Raw genomic sequence first — 7071 nt, 5'->3', positions numbered from 1 at the left:
CCTCTCGCCCCCCACTCCTCGACCCCCCCAATTTACCCCCCCCCCAGTATGTTCTGTCCCCATCCTGACTGCGGGGCGACCTGGGGGTGGACAATGGGGGTATCGGGGGGGTCTCCCACACTGTCCCCGCCCCCCCAGCACCGCCCCGAGCCGCCCCCCCGTCAGGGGAGGTGCTGAGGCGTCCGGGGGGGGGCACAGGGGGCTCGAGGGGTCGGCGCTGACCCCTCCCATGGGTGGTGGACAGGAGCGGGGTCACCCAGGAGGGCTCAGGTGGGGGGAGCCGGCGGGGCTGGCCGTGGGTTTTTGGGGTCCCTGTGGGTCCGGGCTGCGCCTGGCTGGGGTCTCCGGGGGGTTTTGGGGTCCCTGTGGGTGTGGGGGGCACAGGGGGTGACTCTGGGAGTGGGCAGCATGGCAGGCAGCAGGGGTAGAGGGCTGTGAGGGAGTCTGGGGTGCTGCGGAGGGATTGGGGGAATTTTGGAGGAGTTTGGGGTGCTGTGGAGGGATTGGGGGGATTGTGGAAGCGGAGGCGACAGCCACCCCTGCCACCCGGTGCCCCACAGTGCCTGGGCTGCAGCTCCCCAGGAGCACAGTGGGGTTTGGGGGGGCTTTGCTGGGGGGCCCCCGACTGCCTCGAGCTGGGAGAGGATCCTCATCCTCCAGGTGGGTGAGCTGCGACCCCAGGCTGGGGGAATGGGCTGCCCCAAACCAGGGGCTGGGGGACATGCAGGGTCCCCAAAATGGGACAGAAACTGCTCTTGGTGTCCTTCCCTGGGGGGCAGCCCAGATCCCCGTGGGTTAGGGGCACCCCCAGAGCCCCTCATTGCCCAGAAACTGGTCCCAGTGTCCTTCCCTGCCCTGTCCCCCCCCTCCACTCCTTCCTGTGTCCAGCCAGCCCCATCTGCCCCCCACTTCTCCCCGTCCCAGTTTGCCCGGCGCCCCCCATCCCAGTGTCCCTGTCCTGGGGTGACACTGGCAGGGCCAGGGACCCACGGGAGCTGCTGGTCACTCCCCTCTGGTGCTGGACAGAGCAGGGAGAATTGAACAGAGGGCTCATGGGCTGAGATAAGGACCGGGAGAGATCGCCACTCTGCGTGCAAGTCATTATTCATCCTGTTTGAAATCGGGATGAATAATGAATAATTAATGAATGAATACTGACTAATGACTCTCTTTCCTCTGCTCAGTTCCAGAGCGCAGCTGAGGATTCCTGCTTTGGGCTGTCTGTCCTGGAACGCTGGGTCAGAACAAAGCCCCACCTGTGCCCGGGGTGGTGGCACATCTCAGGGATCAGGAGTGCTGGAAAAAAACTTGTTCACCACATACAACGCGCTCACAAGGCAGTTCTTAGCTGCTGAATTATTTTAATCTATCTCTTAAAAATTGTTAATAAAATGAAAAAAATAAAAGGCAAAGTGGACAAGTTTCTGTGGAGTTAACATCACTCCCCAAGTTAAAAACAGAACAGAAAGCGGCAAAAAGAAACTTTGTCCATAAAACCATCTATACCCCCCTCCCCCCAGAGCCCCTCCTAAATCCATCTCATAAACTATAATTTTATCTTATCTATTTTATCTTTTCCTATCTAATGTAATCTAATCCAGTCTAATCGCCTATCTCTAAGAGCGATTTAAAGGGGTTGTCCACAAAGCTCCAGGAGGCTGCAGCTGGGGAGGAGATTCTCCGGTGTCTCCTTGTTCCAGGCAACCTCCAGGAAAGCCGCGGCCGTCAGGTTTTCATCCAAGCCCGGCGTGGTGAGGCCGGGCTCGGCGGGAATTTGCTGCTGCTCTTGCTTCCCTGCCGGGCACAGGGGCAACACTTCGGCCAGGGTGGAAGGTGGCAGCTCCAGGTTGTTGAGAGCGAGGAAATCTTGCTCCAGGGAGGGGCTGAGCAGAGCCTCCCAGTCAATGCTGCCCATCAGCGTGGTCAGCTCGCGCGACTCCTCGGGGTCACCCGGGGCATCGCTGAGCAGGCAAGAAGCCTCGGCCACCAGGGCTGTGGGGCAGGGCTTTGGGAACTGCTCCGGGAACTGCTCCGGGACCTGCTGCAGGACCTGCTGCAGGTACTGCTCCGGGACCTGCTGTGGGAGCTGCTGCGGGAACTGCTGCCCCTCCTCGTTCCCCATGGGATCGCTGTAGCAGCTGCTCGCAAACTCCTCGAAGTCTTTGGAGCAGTGCTGCAGCTCCGCACCCACCTCGAAGCCGCCATAGGAGCTGCGGGCCGGGCTGGGCGTGCGCTGAGCTGCTGGCTGGACTCGCCTGCCAGAGGCTGGCGGGATTTGCTCTGGAAATGCCCCATGACCCTCACAGCTGCTGTTCTTGGGCCACTTGGCGTAGTGAGGGTGAAGCTTCCAATAGGCGCCTCTGCCCGGCTCCCCCTTGTCCCGGGGAACTTTGACGAAGCGCTTGTTGACACACAGCTTGTGCCGGACGGCGCTCTAGATGCAAAAGAGAACAAACCCCAGGGTTGAAGTCCTGCCAATGGCTCCCAGCATGGCCACGGGGCCCTGCCTTGGACTGCAAACCTCCTCCTACCTGCCAGCTGTGATGAGCGCGGCAGAAGTAGCTGAAGTTGTTGCAGATCCACTTGCAGATGGCGGCCAGGGTGAGCCTGGCCTTCCTGCTGGCTTCCATGGCCATGCAGATGAGCGTGGTGTAGGAATAGGGCGGCCTGACGTGCGGGTTGGTTTTGTAGTCGACGTCCTCGGCGGGCGGAGGGGACCTGGGCACGGTCTGGGGCAGGGACGCAGTCACCTCGCCTGCGCTGGAGGCGGAGGAGGAGGACGCGGCCGTGCTGGGAATGTAGATGAAGTCGCAGAGCTCCTCGGAGGTCAGGGGAAAACCCGGGCTCTGGAAGTCCACCAGGCTCACCAGGTTCTCCCAGATGCTGCAGCGATCATTGGGATCCTCGGAGATGGGAGGCAGGCCGAGGTCGGCGCCCGTGAGGTTGACCAGCCACAGCAGGTTGGGCTCCTCGCGGCGCTGCTGCTGCTGCTGCTGCTCCTGGCTGGAGCTGGATTGCTCCTGAGCCTCGAGCACGGGGCTGGGGCTCGCCATGGCCTCGGCGCCGGGCAGGACTCACATGGAGGCAGAAAATGCACGGGGCAGATGCTGCAGGGAGAAGAGGCAGAGGGTTGAGGTTCAGCGAGAAGCAGCACCCGGACAGCGCCGGGTGTCCCCGGTGCCGCTGGGTGACACGCGTCCCCGGGGCGCTGGGCGCGGGAGCCGCAACGTCCGCCCCGGGGGGGGAGCTTTAGCAGCCCCGAGCCTCGGGGAAATTCCCTCGAAGCCTCGCGTCCCCGGGCCCCCCAAAGTCAACCCCGCCCAGTGCCCGGCGAGGTTTTGACCGCAGAAAGAACGAAAGAAAATCAACATCCCCTCCCCGCCCTCAAACAACACGAATCCAGTCCTGCCATCCCAGCAAGGAAGGCGGTTTCTCACACCTGCCACGGGCCAGGACGGCACCTCAGAGTCCCACACCTCCACCCTACGGACCCTAAACCACTCGTCCATTCCCTCCCGCCCCATCCTATCCCATCCCCGCTCCCTTCGCTCTGCTGCTGTTCGCCATTCCCCCTGCCCCCGGTCCCCCAAACTAACCCGGAGCAGGGATCCACCCCAAGCGCGGCGTCCCTCGGAGCGACCCGGCGGCTTCAGCCTTGGGGAAATGCCGTGCGGGGGACGCGGCCTTGGCTCCGGCCTTGCAAAGCCGGGATGCCGGCGCTGCTTTTGGGCCAGGAGACCGAGAAACAGAGAGAGCCAGAGCGCGGCCGGAGCGCAGCAGCTGCCGCTGTGCGGGCTGGAGGGGGACGCTGCCACCAACGGGCATTTCCCCGCCCGGCCGCTGAACGGGCTCCTCTGGCGCCGTGCGGGGCTGAGCCCAGCCCCCGCCGCTTCCCGCAGCCCCTCGAGGGCAGCCCCCCGAGCCCCCGCGCCCCCTGTGCCCCCCGAGGCCCAGCCCCGCGGGCTGTCGTGGGTCAGGACAGGGACAGTGGGTTTTGGAAGTGCAGGAGGGCACAAGACATGAGAAAAACAATGTGTGGGGGGGAAAAAAAAAAAAAAAAAAAAGGGGCAGAAGCGGGGCAGAAGCAGGGCGGTGCCCAGAGAGGCACCGTGCCCAGAGCCGGCAGCCCCCAAAGTTGTGTTCTGATCCCCCAAGGTTGTGTCCTGCCCCCCAATCTTGTGTCCTGCCCCCAATTCTGTGTCCTGGCCCCCCAGGGTTGTGTACTCCCCCCACCCAAGGGTGTGTCCTGACACCCCTCAAGGTTGTGTCCTGGCCCCCCAAAGCCGTGTTCTGCCCCCCAGGACTGTGTCCTCCCCTGCCCCCAAAGCTGTGTTCTAACCCCCCCCCCCAGGGCTGTGTCCTGGCCCCAAATTTGTGTTCTGCCCCCCAAGTCTGTGTCCTGGCCCCCCCCAATCTTGTGTCCTGCCCCCCAGTGCTGTGTCCTCCCCCCACCCCAAGCTGTGTTCTAACCCCCCCCCAGGGCTGTGTCCTGACACCCCCCAAGGTTGTGTCCTGCTCCCAAGTCCGTGTCCTGCCCCCCAAGAGCACCCTCAGCCCTTTGGCTGCTCCCCGTGCCCCCACCCCCACTGTGGCCCCTGATGCACCCCCAGCCCTGCGGGTAAAGCCGGGGGGCGGGGGGGGGGCTGGCAGAGCCCCGAATTAAAGGACGAGAGGGGTGTGCCCTTGCTGAAAGCACGAGATCACAGCCCGAGGTTTGTAAGAGAAACTCCCCAGTGAGCCCTGAGCCGCCCTGCGCCCCCGGGGGCTCCCCGGGCCCCACCGCTGCTTCAGTGCCCTCCTTTTGGGATGGGCTCCCGCTGGCAAAGAAACCGCTTTTGGATCCCCGCCTTGGGTGGTCGCGGTGAATTTCACGGCTTTTCCCGTGAAATGACCCCCAGGGCCGTGTCCTGCCCCACAGGGCTGTGTCCTGCCCCCCAGTGTTGTGTCCTGACACCCAGGGCTGTGTCCCGCCCCCCAAGGCCGTGTCCTGCCCCCCAGGACAGCTCTGCCGGCTGGAGCTGTGGAGCTGCTGCGGTGGGGATACAAAATCCGGGCTCTTGAGCTTTTTTCCTCCCGTTACCTTCGGTGTGGGAGCCGCCCCTGCTGCCCTTTGTGGACTCGATCTTTTCTGAGCTAGCTCTCCTCGAGGGAAACTTTTCAACAGTTTTTCTTTTTTCCCGAAACAACAAAAAATATTCCTTTCCCATGACAACAGGTGTCGTTTGCAATTTCTGTCACTCAGCCAACGGGAGAGGTGTCAGCCCTATGGGCCAGTAACGTGGGGGTTTTTTAGCTCAGAGTGTTATAAAAGGGCTGAAAGAATTGTAAATAAAACCTCCTGACTGGAGTAAAGCATCTTTATTTTGTGTCCTATCGCCACAGCCGTTCATTGGGATCCTGGATCCCTGGAGGGTTCTGAGGGAACACAGAGCTGAGAAGGAAAGTGCAGACACCAGGGCGGGTGGGGCCGTGCCAGACTTGCATTTCTATCTCACGTCTGTGTGGATTTATGTATTCCAGTTTTCCTGAAGGTTCTAATTGGATCCTCACATTTCTGGGCACTCCTGGGCCTGTATGGATTTGGCCCGGGGGAATTCATACTCCCAACATGTCCCCCCTCTCTAGGAGCCCTGAAGGGTCTCTTAATTGCTTTATTAATCGTTTGTTCAATGCATTGGAGCAAAGGAGGCATCATTATCGGCACAATTATTACAATGTAATAATATGTATAGACCCATTCTTAAAATCCCTTTCACCCACGATGTTAAATTCCATCTGGCTAATAGACGATCTATCCAAATCCTATCATCAATCCTAATTTTTGACACGCCCTCCTGTTACGATCCGCTCACACAAGCGGGGTTCATGATGGTTCGTTTTAGGGATCTCAGAGCGCAAAAGACACAGCGGGGGACAAACTCAGTTTACTCAATCACAAATGCACCTTTATTTAGTGCCAACAAATGCGATAGTGGGGAGAGAAAAAGAAAATAGTTAGAAAAACAGAAAAGAGGGGAAGGGGATTATAGCTACCAGCATGGAGGGTCGAGTCCTCGAGGCTTTTGAAGATGCCTATAGACGCGATCTTCTCCAGTGGGGAGATCTCAAAAGTGAGCGGGAGTCTCCAGGGTTTTTATAGTCCTCTCCGAAGCGACAGGCAGTTGGCCAAACAGCTGGGGGAAATCATTGCAGTGTGTTCATTCAGAGAACCCAGAACAAGTCGGTCGTCAGCAGGTACAGTGTCAACCAGTCCAAGTCAGCAGGTGCAGTGTCAGCAGGCGCGGTCACTTCACCGTGACTTGCCCATTGTTTCTGCTCAGGTTCTGATGTTCCCATATGGGTGCTGGGTGTTTTCCATCGAACACACCTGCAGGCAGCACTTGGCCAACATCCCACCTCAGCCAGGCCAGAACTCCCGTGTTGAGATTTTCAAGTCCCTTTTAGGGGTTTCAATCTCTGTCCTTGACGGTGGTCGTGAGGCAGATGAGGGATCTTCGGACCGTCTCTTACACCTCCTTAAGGTGTGGTGTACCCTTATGAATAGATCCTGAGTGATCAGACAAATTCATACAACACATTCCTCCAAAACCTGCGCGCCCTGTGCCAGTGAGAGAAATCATTAAATGCAGATTGAATCAAAGAAGTGTGATTACACCAATTGATCTGATTTTTGTGCAGTCGGCCTTGGAGGCAGCAAGAACTCCCTCAGCTGACACTTGGGTGAGCTGCGGTTTTGCCCGATGTTTTCAACTTTATAGCCGGGAATGAAAAAACTCCTTAGCGCCCAGGGGTTCCTGTGTCCTCTTGAGCCTGGCACAAATAAAGAGGTTGTGCTCGGAAGGGGAAGATCAGCGCAATCCTTGTGTCCAGACCCGACCGATTTGAGAGCGGGGACGTTCTCAGCTTGGGCGCGCACGTTCAGAGAGATTTGCTTCCTTTGCAAATGCGCAGCGGCATCGTGTGGTTGTTTCAGGCCAGCTGCACGCACCCGCTCGATTTTGCTCTCCCGCTGGACGCAGCTCCGACATTTCCATCTGGAAACCACAGAGGAGACCAGGGCTGCTGGTTCCA

General features: G+C 59.6%; 1 pseudogene; it reads right to left on the bottom strand.

Annotated features, from left to right (window-relative positions):
• Window positions 1-1627: 1627 nt before the first annotated feature.
• LOC136298510 (forkhead box protein J1-like) lies at window positions 1628-3524 on the bottom strand (annotated as a pseudogene).
• Window positions 3525-7071: the final 3547 nt, after the last annotated feature.

The sequence above is a fragment of the Chamaea fasciata genome, unplaced genomic scaffold (genome assembly GCF_029207755.1).
Source record: "Chamaea fasciata isolate MVZ Bird 193981 ecotype frontalis unplaced genomic scaffold, bChaFas1.0.hap1 SCAF_17, whole genome shotgun sequence".
In the NCBI taxonomy this organism is placed as follows: Eukaryota; Metazoa; Chordata; class Aves; order Passeriformes; family Sylviidae; genus Chamaea; species Chamaea fasciata.
This window is presented reverse-complemented; position numbering and strand designations above follow the sequence as displayed.